Source organism: Ipomoea nil, unplaced genomic scaffold (assembly GCF_001879475.1).
Source record: "Ipomoea nil cultivar Tokyo-kokei standard unplaced genomic scaffold, Asagao_1.1 scaffold1250, whole genome shotgun sequence".
Lineage (NCBI taxonomy): Eukaryota > Viridiplantae > Streptophyta > Magnoliopsida > Solanales > Convolvulaceae > Ipomoea > Ipomoea nil.
Genome location: NW_017617678.1, coordinates 1,651,030 through 1,670,881, shown reverse-complemented (window position 1 = coordinate 1,670,881; position 19,852 = coordinate 1,651,030). Strand labels below are relative to the sequence as shown.

At 35.3% G+C, this 19,852-nt stretch overlaps 1 non-coding gene across 1 annotated transcript; it reads left to right on the top strand.

The window, feature by feature from the left end:
• Positions 1–521: 521 nt before the first annotated feature.
• TRNAP-AGG lies at positions 522–593 on the top strand. Its single transcript has one exon. It is a non-coding gene; the product is annotated as a tRNA-Pro (tRNA).
• Positions 594–19,852: the final 19,259 nt, after the last annotated feature.

Genomic DNA, 19,852 nt, shown 5'->3' with positions numbered 1-19,852 from the left:
AAAAAATAGAAAAAGACACTAATACCCAACTTTAACAAAAAAAATCAATCCATGTCATCTTAGGAAATCAAATCTGGGCCATCAAAATAAAAAAACAAACGCATAAGATTAGTCCTCACGTCCTCACCTAAGAATGCGTCCTCATTTGATCCTCAATCTATATATATATATATATATATATATATATATATATATATATATATATATATATATATATACACCCACAAACACACACACGGCTAAGTTCTAGTGCGGCCAGACTTTACCGTGCGGTCAGTAGGGCTGTGTAGAACCCATCCAACCCGCCCCACCCGCGACCCGACAACTCACACGGAGGGGATATCCGAATTCGAGAAGCACTCACGCCATTGGTTCACCCAATTCCGATTTAATTGGCATTCGGGTCGGGTTAGGTAAAACACCATCCAAAATTTCCGAAAATCCAAAATTAAATCTATATTATATATGTATATATACAATACGACGTCATATGAGAATTATATATATTCATATATAAAGAAGGGCATTTGGTCTAGTGGTATGATTTTCGCTTAGGGTACGAGATGTCCCGAGTTCAATTCTCGGAATGCCCCATCCATATTCAATTGCCTTTGACGAGTACCCAAGATTGAATGATCTAATGACTTAAGCGTGCTAGATAAGCCTAAAAGCAAGAAAAAAAACTTGCACCCAAGATTCGACAACTAATGACTTAAGCGAAACATGAGATTTTGAGGATTAGCGCCAAGAAAAAAAACTTGCACCCAAGATTAAATGATCTAAAAAAAAAAACTTGTAGAACCCGACAACTCACACGTCGGAGATATTCGAATTCGATAACCAACTCACGCCATTGGTTCAGCGAATTTCGATTTAATTGGCATTCGGGTTGGGTAAAACATCTTCCAATCCGTCCGAAAACCCAAAATTAAATCTATATTATATATGTATATATACAATACGACGTCATACGACGTCATATGGGAATTATATATATTCATATATAAAGAAGGGTATTTGGTCTAGTGGTATGATTCTCGCTTAAGGTGCGAGAGGTCCTGAGTTCAATTCTAGAAATGCCCCATCCCTATTCAATTGCCTTTGACGAGCACACAAGAATGAATGATATAATGTTATCTCATCTTTAATGAGTTGAAACGGACTTGCTCGAATCACTAAAGGTTATTCTTTGTTTCAATGGTAATATGGAAAAATAAGTTCATATTTGCTATTTTTTATTAAATTTGTAAATAAAATTATATAAATATATTAATAAATTTATTACAAAATAAATTTTTTTTATGAAATAAATATTTAGAAATAAAAAATTTATTATAATTATTATATCATAATTTTTTTTTTATCAAGATGAGGGTATAACACAAAGAAACTAGTAGGCACAGCTTCCTGTATATCTCCCCCGGGGAGCCTTGCGAGGGTACTTAGCTCCGACGCGATCATGATGAATAGCATCCCGTAATTCCAGAGGTGCCTCGCTCAACAAACGCAGGCCAATCTGATTGGAAATGGACATCGATGCAAGGGCGTCCGCCACCTTGTTCTGTTCTCTATAAGCGTGTTTGTATTCCACCTGCGCTAGTCCCACATCTTTGTTCATGCAATGTCCAACAATGTTATTGCGATCCACATCACCGGTCCTCATGCTCTCCACGACGGCTATAGAATCACCTTCGACGATGAGCTTATCTACACCTAGACTCTTTGCGAGTCTGATGCCTTGTAATATTGCCCAGGTTTCAGCCTCTTCGATCTTACCCCGGCCGATGTTGCACGAGAAGTCCCCACACCATTTCCCGGTATGATCTCTCAGAATTCCCCCACACCCAGCGACGCCACTTCTCTTTCTACAGCCATCGACATTGATCTTCCACCAGCCCTGTGGAGGATTTTCCCACGCTACGGCAGACACATGAGGTTGGGTGGCGTGCCTGCCCGATGCCCTGCACTTCGCGTACGCCGCAGTGACCTCTGCATCATAGGTTGTAAGCCAGACTCTTTGTTGGGTTGGAGTAGTCGTTATTTGCCAGAACACCTCATCATTTCTCCATCTCCACATCCACCAGAGCCGAATGGCAAAACGTTCTGGCCATCCCTCGTCAAACCCCATAGTGGCATCGCCCCTCAGGTTCGCTGAGAACCATTCATTCCAGTTCAGTCCATGGAGCTGCTCCGCTGTTTTCCGTGGTAGCGCCGATTCCCAAATCTCCCTCGCTACCGGACACCGGCGAAAAATGTGGCTGAGATCTTCTGGCTGTCCCGCACAACGAAAACAAGTTACATCAGTCGCTATGTGTCGTCTAACACGTTCTACATTGGTTAAGATTCTTCCATGTTTCATGAGCCATATATGAAAAAGCATATTTTCCCCGGTGTGCAAAGCTTCCAAATTATTTTCCATTCGGCGTCCGGCTGTGACGGTTCGGCTTGCACAACTAGCTCATACGCCGACTTGATCGAGAACTTTCCATTTTCTTTCAAACCCAAACCTATCCTATCATTCGCGTTCTCCTCCACCAACAGGAAGCTTGCCAAACGTTCCATTGTCTCTCGCGACAGAACGTGGTCAAGTTTTTCCCACTTCCACCCTTGGTATCTATCCTAGTTGTCCACCACATATGCGTACAAATCCGGAAGGTAGATAGGATGGAGCAGCTGGTCATACAGTGGTCTCGGAGTTAACCAACTGTCCATCCAGAACCGAGTAGATTTCCCGTTACGTACTACTCGGATCAGTCCTTTTTCCATTCGTCCCCATGCAGCAGTCACCCCTTTCCAGACATTGGATATCTTCTTTCTTCCCACATTCGTTGTGTTGAGGTTCCCGTTCCGTGTATATTTCGCATCAAGAATTCTGGCCCATAAGCAGTTGGGTTCAGTTTTGAGTCTCCAACCTAACTTAATCATGTAAGCAGTGTTAAGTTCGTGTAAACGTCTAAGTCCAAGTCCCCCTGAGTCTTTCTCGGACGTCACCATGTTCCAGTTCATGAGGCTCATTTTGTTGCTCCCCTCGCTATTCGACCCCCAGATGAATTTCCGAGTTCTCTTTTCCAATTCCATGCATACGCTTTTTGGGAGGTATGCCGTTTGCATAGTGTAGACGGGGATGGCATTTAACACAGATTTGGCTAGCACAAGCCTCCCCGCTGTGGTTAAAGTCTTCGCCTTCCAGCCTTCTAAACGAGCTGATATTTTCTCCAGAAGACCGGAGAACGTGCTACAAGTAGCTCAGCCATGTAAGGATGGGACACCGAGGTATCTCCCTAGATCCTCAGTCGCTGCGATGCCAAGTTTATTTGCTAGGGCTTCTGCCAGGGCCGGGTCTGTATTTCGCGAGAAGTGAACTTGAGATTTGCTCAGGCTGATTTTCTGCCTCGATGCCTTGCAGAATTGTTCCAGGCACGCTTGAATGACCTCTACCTGTTCAAAAGAAGCCTCCGAAAAGAGAACCATGTCATCTGCAAAACATAGGTGAGAAAGAATAGGACCCTTAGCACTAAAGTTAATACCCTTCCAATTATTATTACCAACTTCCGAGGCGATGAGTTGGCTAAGGTGTTTCATGCAGAGGACGAAGATGGCGGGGGACATTGCGTCCCCCTACCCTATGCCCCTTCCAGGACTGAAAGAGTGAAGCCGCTCGCCATTCCACGCAATGGAAATCTTAGCCGTGCGTATGCAAGTCATCACAACCTTTGTCCAATCCTCCCTAAAACCTGCTTTCTCGAGGGTATCTTGAATAAAATCCCACGAAAGATGATCGTAGGTCTTCTCTAGGTCCAACTTTATAGCCATTAGACCAATTGTTCCTTGTTTAATACGCATGGTATGCATAGCTTCCTGGTAAATAATTATATTATTTGTAATTTGCCTGTCCAGGACGAAAGAGCTTTGGTATGGCCCCACCAGCTTTGGCAGGATAGCCTTTAGCCTATTTGTGATAGTCTTAGTTATAATCTTGTAGCTCACGTTACAGAGACTGATAGGTCTGAATTGTCTGATATTCTCTGGGGTTTTCACTTTGGGGATGAGGACAGTGAGGGTATCAATGGTGCCTTCAGGAAGGTAGCTTGTAGAGATGGCCTTGTGGACCATATCAAAAATGGCGTCGCCCGTTACCTCCCACATTTGTTGATAGAAAGCTGCTGGGAAGCCATCGGGCCCCGGGGCCTTGTATGGTTTCATGTCTGAGATAGCTGTGTGGACCTCATCTTTTGTGACTTGTCTATTGAAAGTGCGCCCGTCAGTAGCAGATAAGCGAGGAAAGGTCGCCTCGATGTCCCCTCCCAATAAATCTTCATCACTTTGGGCGAAGAGGTTGGCATAAAAATTCTGGACATGGCTTTTGATTTCACTTTCCTCCGTGATCCAAGTCCCTTGGTCATCAAATAACCTCAAAATTTTGTTCTTTGACTTTCGAATCGTTGCGGCCGCGTGGTAGAAAGCGGTATTCCTGTTGCCAGACACGATCCATTCCTCGCGGGACCTCTGAAACCACAACAGTTCCTCTTGGTACAAGGTGCCTTCAAGTTCCTCCCGAAGCTTCACTTCTAGCTTGATCAAACCTCTGTGACAGCCCCCCTCTAGTTTGCTTTGAATACCCCCCCAACCTGGCCAGAAGAATCCTTTTGTGTTTGAAAATATTGCCAAATTCGGTCTTGTTCCACTCGGCTAACTTGCTTGCTAGGGAAAAAGTATTGCTCGGAATCTCACAGGCACTATCCCAAGTCTGGTCCACCACCCTTTGCATATCTGGGTGCATGAGCCAGGCAGCTTGGAACATAAAACGAGATGGCATAGCCCTTTGCCTATCGCCTTCAATTTTAATCAAGATTGGGGCATGATCCAACGCAACTCGAGGAAGGTGGGTGTCATGTGCCTCTGGGAAGTTAATCCGCCAATCCGTGTTACACATAGCCCTATCTAGGCGGGCGCCCTTGATTCGGTCACTTGACCCGTCTTTGACCCATGTCAGCTTCGGCCCGGAGAAGCCTAGATCTATGAGCCCCTCCTCTTGGATCCAGCAAACGAAGTTCGAACTACGTTGGGATGAAAACGAGACATAATTCATAGTATCCTCCCATTGTGTAACGGCGTTAAAGTCCCCCGCCACCAGCTAGGGTCCCGCGATAGACCTGTTTGATTGTCGGAGGTCTCGCCATAGGCAGCGACGGAGATGGTGGGTCGGACTCCCATAAACCGGAGCAAAAAACCACGGTGGGAGCCCCCATTTGGTGACCTGCAATAGAATAAATTGCGGGTGAGTAAAAAGCACATTAATTTGTACCGGGTCTTTCCAAAAGACCCAGATGCCCCTGCTAAAACCTAAAGCTTCGACTCAAACCCAATCAGAGAAACCTAGCTTCGAGCAGATGCTGTTGGCTTGCGAGCCCGACACTTTTGGTTCAAACAACCCCAAAATGCAAGGTTTATGCATCTGCAGCAAGTTTTTGAGGGTACGGTGGAAACGTCTTCCACTCGCCCCTTGGCAGTTCCAGAGCAGGCAATCCATAAAAACAAACCAAAGAAAGAGATAGGAAAGACCAAACCGTGAACGTAAACACAACACCAAAACGGCCGACACACTCAGCTGGCACTTTGTGCCCTCTTAATCTCTCGGTTCACCCCAGGCCCATCAAGTCCATAACCACGTCGCCGTCGTCATCAAGATTCTCCGGCAGATCAGCATGGTGTTCTTTTGTGGCCTGCCAGACAGGCGATGGTAAATCCCCCGTCGGCTCACCCAAAAACACTCGCGAAGAGCTAATCACTAGCCCGACTTGCTCACCCCGTATAACCACGTGTTCATCTTCTTCTGTTGCACGTCTAGGCCCCGCCACCCCATCTCGCTGGATTCTGGTAGATGACTCTCCTCCTCTCGCCAGTGGTCTTCGCACCTCAGCGGGTTCATTCTCGATCTGCTTCCCTATGGCGATCACATTCGGCCTTCTCTGTTTCCCGCTCGACGCCGGTGTTGTCACCTGGTGTCATGGCTCTGTCTCCTTCCTTGCGCCTGGACTTTCTACGTTGGACCTCGCCCCATCATTGATCACCTCAACCCTCTCCTCCGTGTTCACCCCATCATCCCCCTGTATAGACAAAGGTGCATATCTAGATACCTGGATACCTCCATCAATTTTAGCGTTGATGTTTTGGCCTCGGTCCCCCGTCTCCTTCTGGTTCTTACCCGACTGTTGAGCTCTACTCCGTGGACGCCGACCAGGTGCGATCATCCACGCCCTAAAAGGCGCTTCTCCAACATAGATATGCTGATTCTCTTTTGCCTTGTTAGTCGCATCCGTGATCTGCCCCGCTGCCTCCTCTCCACGATCAGTCCCCGGTTGCTCTGCTGGCTTGTGGACTGTCGGACATGCCTCCGCCACATGGCCGTAGACGCCGCAGGTGAAGCAGGTCAAGTGGATGCCTTCGTAATTGAACTTCGATATTAGTGGCTTCGTTATATCGAATTCTACGGAGATTCTGGCAAACATCCCCCTTGATACCAAGCTTGTAGCTTGATCAACTCGGATCGATCTTCCGACCTTGTTTCCTAACTTCCTGAGAAAAATAATGTTATAGTACTCAGCAGGTAAACAAGGTATTCCAAACCATACCAGAACTTTCTCCGTGTTGTCGGTGAATGGATCGAAGTCTGGCTCCCATGGCTTCACTATGAGGTAGTGATCCATCACAATCCACGGTCCCTCGAACATTGCAAATTCCATACCGTCCTTTGAACCAAAACGCACCAGAAAATAATCATTCGCGACGGCAATTAGATCCATGATTCCTTTTGATCGCCACATCATAGATAGTCTCCGGAGCAAGTACGCATAACCCACTCGCCTGCCCATTACCTTGACAATAAGCGTCTGTCTCCATGGTGCTCGGATCGCGTCTAGCTCCGCCTGTGTCAATCGAATTGTGGGGCACAGAGGGTCATCGTCCTTCTCGTCAAAAATCTCCTCTGGATTCCCATCCGTCTCCTCACACGTAGGTAGGCAGGGGAGATACGCCAGGTCGACACACTATGTGCGTAAGTCCTCTGAGATGTCATCGGTACCTGCACAAAAACGGGTAACGTTAGAGGTGGTGTAGCAGTCGTTCCGCCCGCGTCACCGTCCACCATCTCCTCCGTCGGGGTTTCGTTGACAAATTCCACATCCGCTCGCTGTTCCCCTTCTTCTGCCCTGTCCATCTCTCGACTCGACGGTTCCCCGGTAGTGCGTTTGTGCTTCTTCGTGCTCCGTTCAAGGAGATCACGATCTTCCTCCGACCGTTGGCTAGAGAGCATTTAGAATTGGTTATCTTTTTTTGGCTCATCATTATTATATCATAGTGTAAATATATTAATTATTTTTAGTTGGATTTTGAGAATGGATGTTTAGATTCAATGAATAATATATACGTTTGTATTTATTAGTGTAAATGCACTAGTTCATTACCGTTGAAAGTTTTGAATGTTAATTTGAAAATGTAAAAAGTTTAGTTAAGTGTGCTAGATAAGCCTGAAAGCTTGAGGTTTAAGGATTAGCGCCAAGAAATTTAAATCTTACTTAAAAAAAAAAAATTAATCGATAAGCTTGACAACCAAATAGGGATAGCACGAAACTAAACGAGTTGGCCCAATTAAAATCACTAGTCGTATCATCATATTTTTAATTCACTTAGGACACAACACAACTACTTAAACAATTCAAACGAAGTTTGAATCGTACCTAATTAAACAAACAAACAAAAAAAACATAATGCCACCGTGTGTTTTTTTTTTTAAAAGATATTTAATCTGGACCCTTATCTAGACTGAATCAATAGATGAGATTAAACCCTATATTTCACCTAAGGAAACATCTGGTCCTGATTCGTTTCCTATATATACACACACACACACAAACACACACACGACTAAGTTCTATTGCGGCCAGAATTTACCGTGCGGTCAATAGGGCTATGCAGAACCCATCCAACCCGCCCCACCCGCGACCTGCCAACTCACACAGAGGGGATATCCGAATCCGAGAAGCAACTCACGCCATTGGTTCACCCAATTCCGATTTAATTGGCATTCGGGTCGGGTTAGGTAAAACACCATCCAATCCGTCCAAAAACCCAAAATTAAATCTATATAATATATGTATATAACTATATATACAATACGAGGTCATATGGGAATTATATATATTCATATATAAAGAAGGGTATTTGGTCTGGTGGTATGATTTTCACTTAGGGTGCGAGAGGTCCCGAGTTCAATTCTCGAAATGTCCCATCCCTATTCAATTGCCTTTGACGAGCACCTAAGATTGAATGACTTAAGCGTCACGGGCGACACAATCGATAAGCTTGACAACCAAACAACACACACGGGCGCGCGGGTCGAGTTGTGTAAAACACCATACAATCAGACCAAAAACCCAAAATTAAATCTATATTATATATGTATATATACAGTACGACGTCATATGGGAATTATATATATTCATATATAAAGATGGGCATTTGGTTTAGTGGTATGAGTCTCGCTTAGGTTGCGATAGGTCCTGAGTTCAATTCTCGAAATTTCCCATCCCTATTCAATTGCCTTTGACGAGCACCCAAGATTGAATGATAGTGCAATCACTAAAGACTTTTCTTTGTTTCAATGATAATGTGGAAAAATAAGTTCATATTTACTATTTTTTATTAAATTTGTAAATAAAATTATATAAATATATTAATAAATTTATTTCAAAATAAAATATTTTTTATGAAATAAATATTTAGAAAATTTTTTTTATTATAATTATTATATCATAGTGTAAATATATTAATTATTTTTAGTTGGATTTTGAGAATGGATGTTTAGATTGATTGAATAATATATACGTTTGTATTTATTAGTGTAAATGCACTAGTTTATTATCGTTGAAAGTTTTGAATGTTAATTTGAAAATGTAAAAAGTTTAGTTAAGCGTGCTAGATAAGGCTAAAAGCTTGAGGTTTAAGAATTAGCACCACGAAATTTAAATCTTACTTAAAAAAAAAAAAATTAATCGATAAGCTTGACAACCAAATAGGGATAGCACGAAACTAAACGAGTTGGCCCAATTAAAATCACTAGTCGTATCATCATATTTTTAATTCACTTAGGACACAACACAACTACTTAAACAATTCAAACAAAGTTTGAATCTTACCTAATTAAACCAACAAAAAAAAAAAAACATAATGCCACCGTGTGTTTTTTTTTTAAAAAAAAAAAGATATTTAATATGGATCCTTATCTTGACTGAATCAATGGATGTGATTAAACCCTATATTTCACCTAAGGAAACATCTGCTCTTGATTTGTTTCCTATATATACACACACACACACACAAATACACACACGGTTAAGTCCTATTGTGGCCAGACTTTACCGTGCGGTCAGTAGGGCTGTGCAGAACCCATCCAGCCCGCCCCACCCGCGACCCGACAACTCACTCGAAAGGGATATCCGAATCCGAGAAGCAACTCACGCCATTGGTTCACCCAATTCCGATTTAATTGGCAATCGGGTCGGGTAAAACACCATCCAATCTGTCCAAAAACCCAAAATTAAATCTATATTATATATGTATATAATTTGCAACAAGTGAAAAACCTACACCAGTAACGACACTCCTCAAGTCGGTAATTATACGTCATTGTTCAGTGTCAAAGTCATCAAGTGATAGTAATAATTCTATTTGTTCTGCCTGTCAACTAAGAAAATCCTCACGATTTCCTCTAGAAAGAGTCACAACATCTAGTTCGTTTGTTTTAAATTTAATTTACACCGATATTTGGGGATCATCCCCAGTTTTATTGAATAATGAAGGTCATCGTTATTTAGTTATATTTATTGATGATTATTCCAGATACATTTGGTTCTTTCCCATGAAATTAAAGAAATACATTTATACTATTTTTCCTCGGTTTCAAGCTCTAGTTGAGCGCACCTTTTCCACCAAAATTAAAGTCATTCAAACTGATATAGGTGGTGAATACAAGAAACTTGGCTAACTTTTTATCAGTCTTATTGGGATTAACCATCGTCAATCATATGCCTACGCCCATGAACAAAACGGTCGTGTTGAGAGACGTCATAGACACATTGTGGCCTGACTTTACTTGCCCAAGCTTTTGTCCCTACCAGGTTTTGGGCATAGAGCTATAAAACAACAATTTTTCTGATTAATTGTATGCCCCTCTGCAACCTTAAATAATCTTAGCACGTATGTAATTATCAACAAAAAGCATCCTGACTACTCTTTTCTCCGTGTCTTTGGTTGTTTATGTTTTCCCTATCTCTGTCCTTACAATCACCATAAAATAGAGTATCGTGAGGACAAGCCCTTCAAATAAAAAGTGAGAACTGATCACACCCGCCCATCATTGTTCAACAATGGTTGATGATTTTAGTAAAAAAAAAAAAATGATATCATTTTTATAATTATTGCAAATTTTCAAGTTTGCAATATTTATAAAATTGATCCCACCCTTTTTTTTTTTTTAATTTTTCAGCATTCAAATGTTGATATATACAAATTATTGCTCTATACAACTTTTTTTTTTTTTTTGAATACTATTAACTCTATTACAATGCAATATCTGTTTATAACTACTTTCTCAACCAATTAAAGTACAAAGAGTCAATATCACAACCAATTGAAGCATAAAGAGTCCACAAAGAGTCAATATCACCTCTACTAAGCCTCAATCCCATTATGAGGGAGGACTACAAAGTCCTTGGCAACTTTCCCCTTTTAATTATGTTAAAAGTGGCTATTTCAATCTCTTATAAAAAAAAAAATTGTTAACATTAATTATTTTTTTATACTTGAGAAAATTTTACAAAATGATCAATTTGTCCTCTAATAATTTGACAAATCAAAATAAAATTTTAATTTTAACAAAATTTATAAGTAATGGATTGAAACATTCACTTTCAATATAATTAAAGAAAATTTTTTTATATAGAACAATAATTTATAGACTGAGTATACAATTTAAGCATAATTAATAAACTAAAACCATCATTTTTCATATATCCTTTCAACATAACCTTGGATAGTTTGATGTTTTTAAGAATTTAAAAGGATTTCTATTGCCAAGCACCTTGTGTTCTTGTGTTTAAATGGCTCCTATATTAAACATTTATTAGGAAGTTGTGAGTTCAAGTCTTAGCGGAGGCATTCATAGCATTAAAAAAAAAAAAAAAAAGATTTTCTATTCATCATAAGGGGACAGCTGGCCGACTGGCTGAGAGTTTTTAATACTCTTAAATGTAACTGATGATTTTTTTTGAAAACTGTAACTGATGATTTAGTTGGCTGTTTCTAGAGAGTCAACTTTAATATATTAAATGTGATCCCAAATAATGAAAGCAAAGGTTATTAATTTATTCTTTCAAAAGGTTGAACCCCAACTCTAAGGGCCCCCCACACTCTGACCCGATAAAGTATTTTGAATTATGTAAATCATGGTAACTCAACTGAACATGAACCATAAAGACTAGACCTTTGCACATTGCGCACAAAGAACCCCCTTCACTTTGAAAGGTAGCTCCCACACTGCCGCTGGTGAGACTCGATCCCTGGTTATTAATTTATTACTAAGGAGTACTATAGTTAAAGAACAAAAAAAACCTTCAAAAAGCTACTATACTTATTATTATAAATCAAAAAGAATAATATTTTTATAAATATTGTTGTGTTTCTAATTATGGGAGGTTTTGTTGAAGGGAATTGAAACTTTTATTTTACTTCTTAATTCCAAAATGTGAGAATGACTTACATTTCGTTTAAACTTTAAAGTAATTGGAACTCCACTGAACTGCAACTCCGTTATTTTGGGAAAAATATCAACCCTCCCCTAGGGTTTTAAATTTCACGAGTTTTGGAAAAAAAAATTTGAGATTATGGATCAAGAATACTATCCCTTTCTAATTTGTTAATGTAAACAAATAGATAATGCATGTTATTTAATTGCGTTAGTTATTAAAGGACGACTAACTCTATATAATAATACTAGTTTTACAGCGCATTGACGATGAGTTAATGTCCAATGTTTATAATTAAATAAATATTTGAAATTATATCAATGCAATATTATATATATGAGAAGTTCATACATAACACATAAGTAATTTAATATCGAATTTGTTTATTTAAATATGTAACTCATAGTATATGAATACAATGTAATATAGGAGATTCATTATAATTGTTACTAAAAAAATTTTAAATAGTAACCAAGTATTTTTGTTGCAAAAAGTTCTAATATATTTAATGAATACACATATATACAAGATCAATGAATGAATCAACGGTGCCAGTCCTTTAGGTGTTTTGCTCAGTGTTCATTTAGTTCAATCATTATTGTTGAATAAATTATTATGGATAAAGAAATTCCTAATTTAATGAATTTAGATGTAGTAAAAATTTTAAAAATTTAATTATAATGTATCCCAAAGATATTGGACGATTGGTAAATATGATGTAACCCAAAGATCAAAATGCTAAATAAAGTGTTTGGTTATTCAACAGTTTGAAACAAAAATTTGTTCCAAACCACTGAAAATACAAACATTGCAATTTACAATATTTTTACTTAGCATTTTTGAGAATAATTTTCCCAAAACACCTCTATATTAAAAAAAAAAAAAAAAAAAAAAAAACTGTAGAGCCATTTCAACTCCTTGAATAACAAGAGCCAGTTTCGCTGGCTCACTGCTTGCCCATCTCTTGCTTTATTTTTAAATTGGAGCCTGAGGCTCCTATGCCACTTTTCTCACATTCGGTTCCCCATATGTTTTATTTTATTTTATTTTATTTTATTTCTGTTATTAAATTATTATTATTTTTTAAAAACAATTATTATTATTATTATTATTATTATTATTATTATTATTATGAAATATATGTATACCCTTAGGTCATTTTACATGTTAATTTAAACATATGATTTTTTAAAAATATCTTTTTACCCACCGTTGATATAATTCGCTGGTCAAATCCACTAACGCTAACCGCTAACTGCTAATTGTCAAACAAAGACATTGCGAGTTAGTTTCACACTTCAATTTGTTGTGTAATTTAATTTGAATACTCTCTTTGTCAACAAATCACCTAAGTAGTTAATATGATTGTCTTTATTAATTATATTTTTTTTATTTTATTCATGGTATTAATAAAATACTTGGTAAATAAATATATAGCATTATTTTGTATTATAACTTTGATATTTAATTTAAAAATAGGGCACAAAAAAAGATAATAGACAATGTGGTGAATATAATCAATTGATGAATTTGAATGTAAAGAATTTTTACATTGAAAAAAAAAACATAAAGACAATATAACTAATGAAATTATTTCTCTTAATTAATTTATTGATAATGAATAATTTTTATTTTTGAATAAAGACATTGTGGGAACAAGATAGGAATATAATCAATTGATGAATTTGAATGTAAAGAATTTTTATATTGGAGAAAAATAAAGACAATATAACTAATTAAATTATTTCTCTTATTTAATTTATTGATAATGAATAAATTTTTTTTTTAATCTGAGCTCATTCATTTGATTAAAAGATTTGACCTTCATTTTTCTACCCATTATAGGTCTAACTCTCTTTGACTCTTATTAGTGTAGTAGATAGAAATTATATTACTAAAATTCTAAAGGGGAACTTTGTATAATAATAATATATTTATTATTATAATTTATGATTTCTTATATTATTATAATTATTAAATAGTTATATACACCATAATGAACCGCGCAATATCTCAAAAAAAAAAAATATAAAATAATGAACCGCGCAATGAAACATTATTATAAAATTCAAGTTACATAAATGTTTTACTCCATATTATTTTAACTAGTAACGGAATAGATTTGTTATAATATTTTAAGAATATTTAAATCGATATACAATTATATAAATTATAACATTGAATATTATATAATGCAATTGAAGAATTGAGATTGATCGAAACACTATTGTATTTTATGATATTATCATTGCTTGAATTTGAACAAATAATTACTCAATTAATAGTTAATGTGTAGATATACGAATCCGGTGCTGAAACTTTATAGAATTTATATATCAATGTTTAGGATTTGTATTAATTGTGTAAATTTGCTCGTTGTCTAGCAACTCAATTATAGAAATCATTTGCTATCCTAATTTATTTGTATAGAAGATATATTTTCTGTGTAGATATATACCAATTTTGTCATCTTCGCATAAAAAGAAAACATAATATCACTTGTTGGAATTACACATGATTGAAAGCATCTTTGTAGACGTCATTGGTAGTAGCAACAGAATCTTGTCCATCTTTGTCTAGAGCTAACACCTTCAGGCCATCAGGATGGGTGACTCGGGAAAAAGCTATGTACAATTGACAGTGATTAAAGACCGTTTTTTTCAGCAATAACCCAATGTGAGTTACTGGTTGTCCCTGACTTTTGTTGATAGTCATGACATATGCGAGCATCAACGGGCATTATTTACGCTGGAACTTGAAGGGCAATCTTGTATCAGAAGGAGTAAGAGACATTAGGGGGATAAGAACTTTGGTTCCTTCATTAGTCCCATTAACTATTCTTGCTTCGATATTGTGATCGGACAATCTTGTGACGAAGAAGCACGTATCGTTGCAAAGACCAATAGAGTGGTCTATATTCTGCACTAACATAACAGGTGCACCAACCTTTAATGTCAATGAATGATTAGGAAGTTCAGTCAATCTCAAACTATTTACGAATTCAGGAGTGTGTACTTCTGATAGATTTTCACCATTTAATATAATTCTGCCTTACACAAAAAGTCACAACTTAAATATGTTCAACCTTCTACAGTGTTCATGTCGCACATGTACTGACTAATTTGATCAACAACATCTAAAGTCGGTGATAGGATCGCTTGGCCTTCTTGGTGCGACTCATCAAGCATGTCATATCTCGCGTTTAGGAAAGTGCTTTCCACTATAGTTGCTATGGGATCGAGTCCACACTTAAACAGAAATCATGCAGGAATATCGATCTCATACAAACCGTCAGTTACAACCCTTGTAATCCCATCTCCGATGTCTGCAATCCATTTTGAAAACCAATCAATTGTCTGTCTATCTTCCGCTGAAGCTAAGCTCCATAATCTCAAGTTTTTCGTGAGCCTCAATACCTTGCCATTTGTCCAAAGGTATGAAGAATTAATAGTGGTTGTGACAACTATTAGTCTAGTTGCTTTCGGAATAACGGGAAGAATCTGTCTAAAATCGCCGCCCAAAACTACTGTATTTCTACCAAATGTCTTTTCATCATTACCCGGTATGGCGAACCTCAAAGATCCCTCATGGTTTTATCTAAAGCCGCAAAACAATGTTTATGCATTATCGCTGCTTCGTCCCATATTATCAATTTGCTCCTTATTATAAGCTTAGCAAGGTCAAGATATATTACACGTGGAATCTTCGTTCAAAGAGAATGGTATAGCAAATCTGGAATGCGTTATTCTGCCTCTTGGCAAGAGCAAAGATGTCATTTCACTAGAAGCAACGTTGAGAACAATATCACCGCGCCTCCTTATCTTTGAAGATAACATTCTCCATACTAACGTCTTGCATGTTCCACCGTAACCATACACAAACAACAATCCATCTCCATTAGAATCAATGTCATTCATCACAGAGTCGTAGACATTTTTTTTTTTTTTTTTTCATCCGTCAAATGTGTTACCTTCATCCTTTGTCTTCAACGATTCCTTGTCATACACCAACTCTTCAGCTATCAACATGATTTCCATCAAACCCATGTTGCTTTCGTTTCGAATTGAACTTTCTGGAAAATCCCTTAAGCTTTTCCAATTTATATATACTATTGTGTAAGCGTCTGGCCATTTAATTTCCTTTTTTCATTTGAGTCAATTTGGGATCATTTTTAATTTTAAATTAAGTATTAATATTCATTTCTTTTTCCAATTGAACTAATTCCCATGCCAATCTTTATTTTGAAATATCAACCAATTATTTTTTTAATATGTATTAATTAGTTAAGTATTAATAACACACACACACACACACACACACACACACACACACACACACACACACACACACACACACACACACACACACACACACACACACACACACACACATATATATATATATATATATATATATATATATATATATATATATATTTCTAGTAAATTATTAATAACAGATACCTTTTCCCTATTTACCTATACTATAATTAATCCGTTTACTTTTCGAAATAGTTAATATGGGGATCTTGTTTAATTTTTAGTCAATTATTAATATTTATTTTCTTTTTCAATTCGCTTAATTTTCGTGCTATTTATATTCTCGGTAAATTATTTTTATTTAATACATATCAATTAGTTAATTATTAATAGTAAATTATTTTTTTAATAAATATTTTTAGTCAAATATTAATAACATATTTCTTTTTCAATTTACATATTAATAACATTGTTTGGGCGGTCTGGTGATTTTCTTTTTTCATTTTGGTTAATTTTGGATCATTTTTTAAATTTTAGCTAATTATTAATATTCATTTGCTTTTTGAATTGGCCTAATTTTCGTGCAATTTTTATTTTCAAACAATTATTATTTTTAAATACATATCAATTATTCAGCCAGGCAGTTGAGTTTTAATGTGAGTTTGAAATTTAGTAAATTTAGCAGAGAATTAACGAAGAATTACAAAACTAATAATGGAATATAATTTTTAACGGGAGAATGAATAATATAATATTGTTGAATAGAAATATGAATTTTAATATTGTTGTATTGTATTATGAATATGAATTTTAATGTAAAATTATAGTACATATAGGAAAGTAGGAAATAATATATTCTAATTGTATTACACTATTTTATAATATTAGAATGTGATTTTTAATGTAGAATTGTAATACGAATAGGAAAGTATGAAACAATATATTCTATTACAGTATTTTACAGTATTATGTAAATCTTAATAGTATAGGACTGTTTTAGGTGGAAAGTTAAAATGAAGGATTTTGTTTTTATATATAGCATAGATATTCATGTAATTATAATTATTAGCTTAATTACTATAATAATTATTAGATTTTATATAGTAATATTGATTTGGAGGTAGTTTGGGCGGGAAATTGCAAAAATAGGAATTTGTTTTTATTAATAGTATAGAAGTATAGATATATTAGCCATTTTAATCTAGAATTTCATTAGGAATAGGAAAGTATGAAAGAATATATTGTATTGGAATTGTATTACCATATTTTAATGTAAAATTATAGTGCGAATAGGAATTGATACGCAAACCTTAATTAATGGTATATGAGTGTTTTGAGAAATTGCATTACCATATTTTACAATATTACGCAAACTTTAATTAATGGTATATGAGTGTTTTGGGCAGGAAATTAGAATGGATGATTTTTTTTTTTATATATAGTATAGATTTCACTTTTTAATATTATACTATTTTAAAGTATTAAATATTATTCCGTAGTTTACATCAAAATAATTATAATATCACATAAAAATTTTAAGGGTCATTCTCAGTTTATCCCATCACATCCTACTTTCAGTATCAGTTAGGGCTGGGCACTTCGAGTTTCGACTCGGTTTTTTTTGGTTTCGGTTTCGGTTTTTCGGTTTTAAAAAAATTAAACCATTCGGTTTAAAATAGAGTTCGGTTCGGTTCGGTATTCGGTTTGATTTTGGTAGAAGTCCACTAAATAAACGTTTCCTTTTTTACTTGCCTGATTGTTCAGTTGGCTCACTTGGAGTGCCACTTGAAGTGTTTTGTTGATGACAATATAAAGAATCATCCATCTATAGTTAATATTTGAAAAATAAGAATTATTAAAATGTCAAATGTTGAGACTTACGACTTAGAGTTGAGATCTGAGGACTTGAGGAGTTAAAATTATTAATTATTATAATATGTATATATAATACTAGCATTTTGTACGAGTGATGCGCGAAAATTTATGCCCAACATTAAAAAATTGATAAATGCAAATAATTACAAATTATAGTTCAAATTATATTTCGCAAAATCCTTAAATTAGTAAATTTTAATCATCGTATTTGAAAACTATAGAGATGAACAAAATTGATATTTTGTTTATTAATAATGTAAACAATTTTGATATAATTTATACTTTGTTTTTACAATAAATAAATAAAATATATATAATACTAACTAGTAACCGGTCACATATATTGGTGCGTGTGCTTGCCTATATATATATATATATATATATATATATATATATATATATATATATATATATATATATATATATATATATATATATATATATATACACACACACACACACACACACACACACACACACATATATGATTTATTATTCATAAAAATTTAATTAAAATATAATCAACAATTAAACTAATTATATAATGATTTTAATAAAATGATAATTAAATAATAAGAAAAAGATATCATAGATAATTAGATATAGGTGTATGATAATAATGATAGAATTGTGAAAGTTTTAGAATTAAATAATAACGGTGTTATAACGGTATAAGGGTATTTTAGTCTAACAATAATGTAGTAGGGATAATTTTGTCTATTACAATTGAAGTTTACAACATTTAATAAAATAACATATACCTTTATTAACATACAAATGTAAATATTAACACAAATGTGCCTTTAGCTTAATGGGTAAAGCTCTTAATGTCTAACTTGGTGGTTAAGGGTTCAAACCTCACTTAAGACATTTAAGTAGATTGTATATATTTATTATATATAAAAAATAAAATAAAATAAAAAAATTGATCGGTTCTTCGATTCGGTTCGGGTTTTAACCGAACTGAACCGATCGGGTTACCCAAACCAAGTATCGATCGGTACTTCGGTTTGGGACCGATTCAGTTCGGTTCGAATAAACCGAACCGAAATGCCCAGCCCTAGTAGCAGCAACAAACAACATTATTGGATAACTATGGTTAACATTCTGTCAATTGAAATTGACGGTGTAAGAAACAAATTTTTAAAAATAAAATAAATGGAGAAATTAAAGGGTTTATTTTAATGAATCTTTTATTTTAGTATAATGCAAGTTTTTTTTTTCAAAAAAAAAAAAAAGTTTAATGAATCTTTAATTTTCTGACTTTGTTTGAAAGCCTTGGTACAGCTAAAGTAGTAGAGTATATACCTAAAAAAAAAAAAAAAACTTCATTTCAAATGAACACATGAATTTAGATCTAATTTCTCACAAATATGTTTAGTTCAAAAAGTTTGACCTTTTTTCCATTATATTATTGTCTATATTTGTACATGCTATGTCGCTATGGACATTAAAAAAAAAAGAAATAAAGAAAAAATTGTGGTTTTAGTCCATCAATTATATTCATATTGTAGACTCGGGTCATAAATTATTATCATATACAAAGTTTTCTATTTAATTATGTGTAAAGTGGCAAATTTAGTCCACCACTAACAAATTATGTTAATATTAATAATGCATTTTAAATTTCTATATTATTGAATGACACCTTAGTCATTATATATATCATTTTGTATTAAATAATTAAGGAATCATTGAGTTTGACAAAATTATTTTTTCAATGGAGTGTAGCTAATAAAATTTTAAATTTATTTTGGTTTCTAAATTTACTAAATATTACTAGTTGAAATAAATATTACGAATTTAAGTGCATTGTTGTTTTCATGTCAATAAGTTGGAGTAAATCTTCAATCTATAAGCGCTTTCAATTCATATATCATTTTCATTTTCTTTGAAAAAAGAAAAATAAAAATAAAA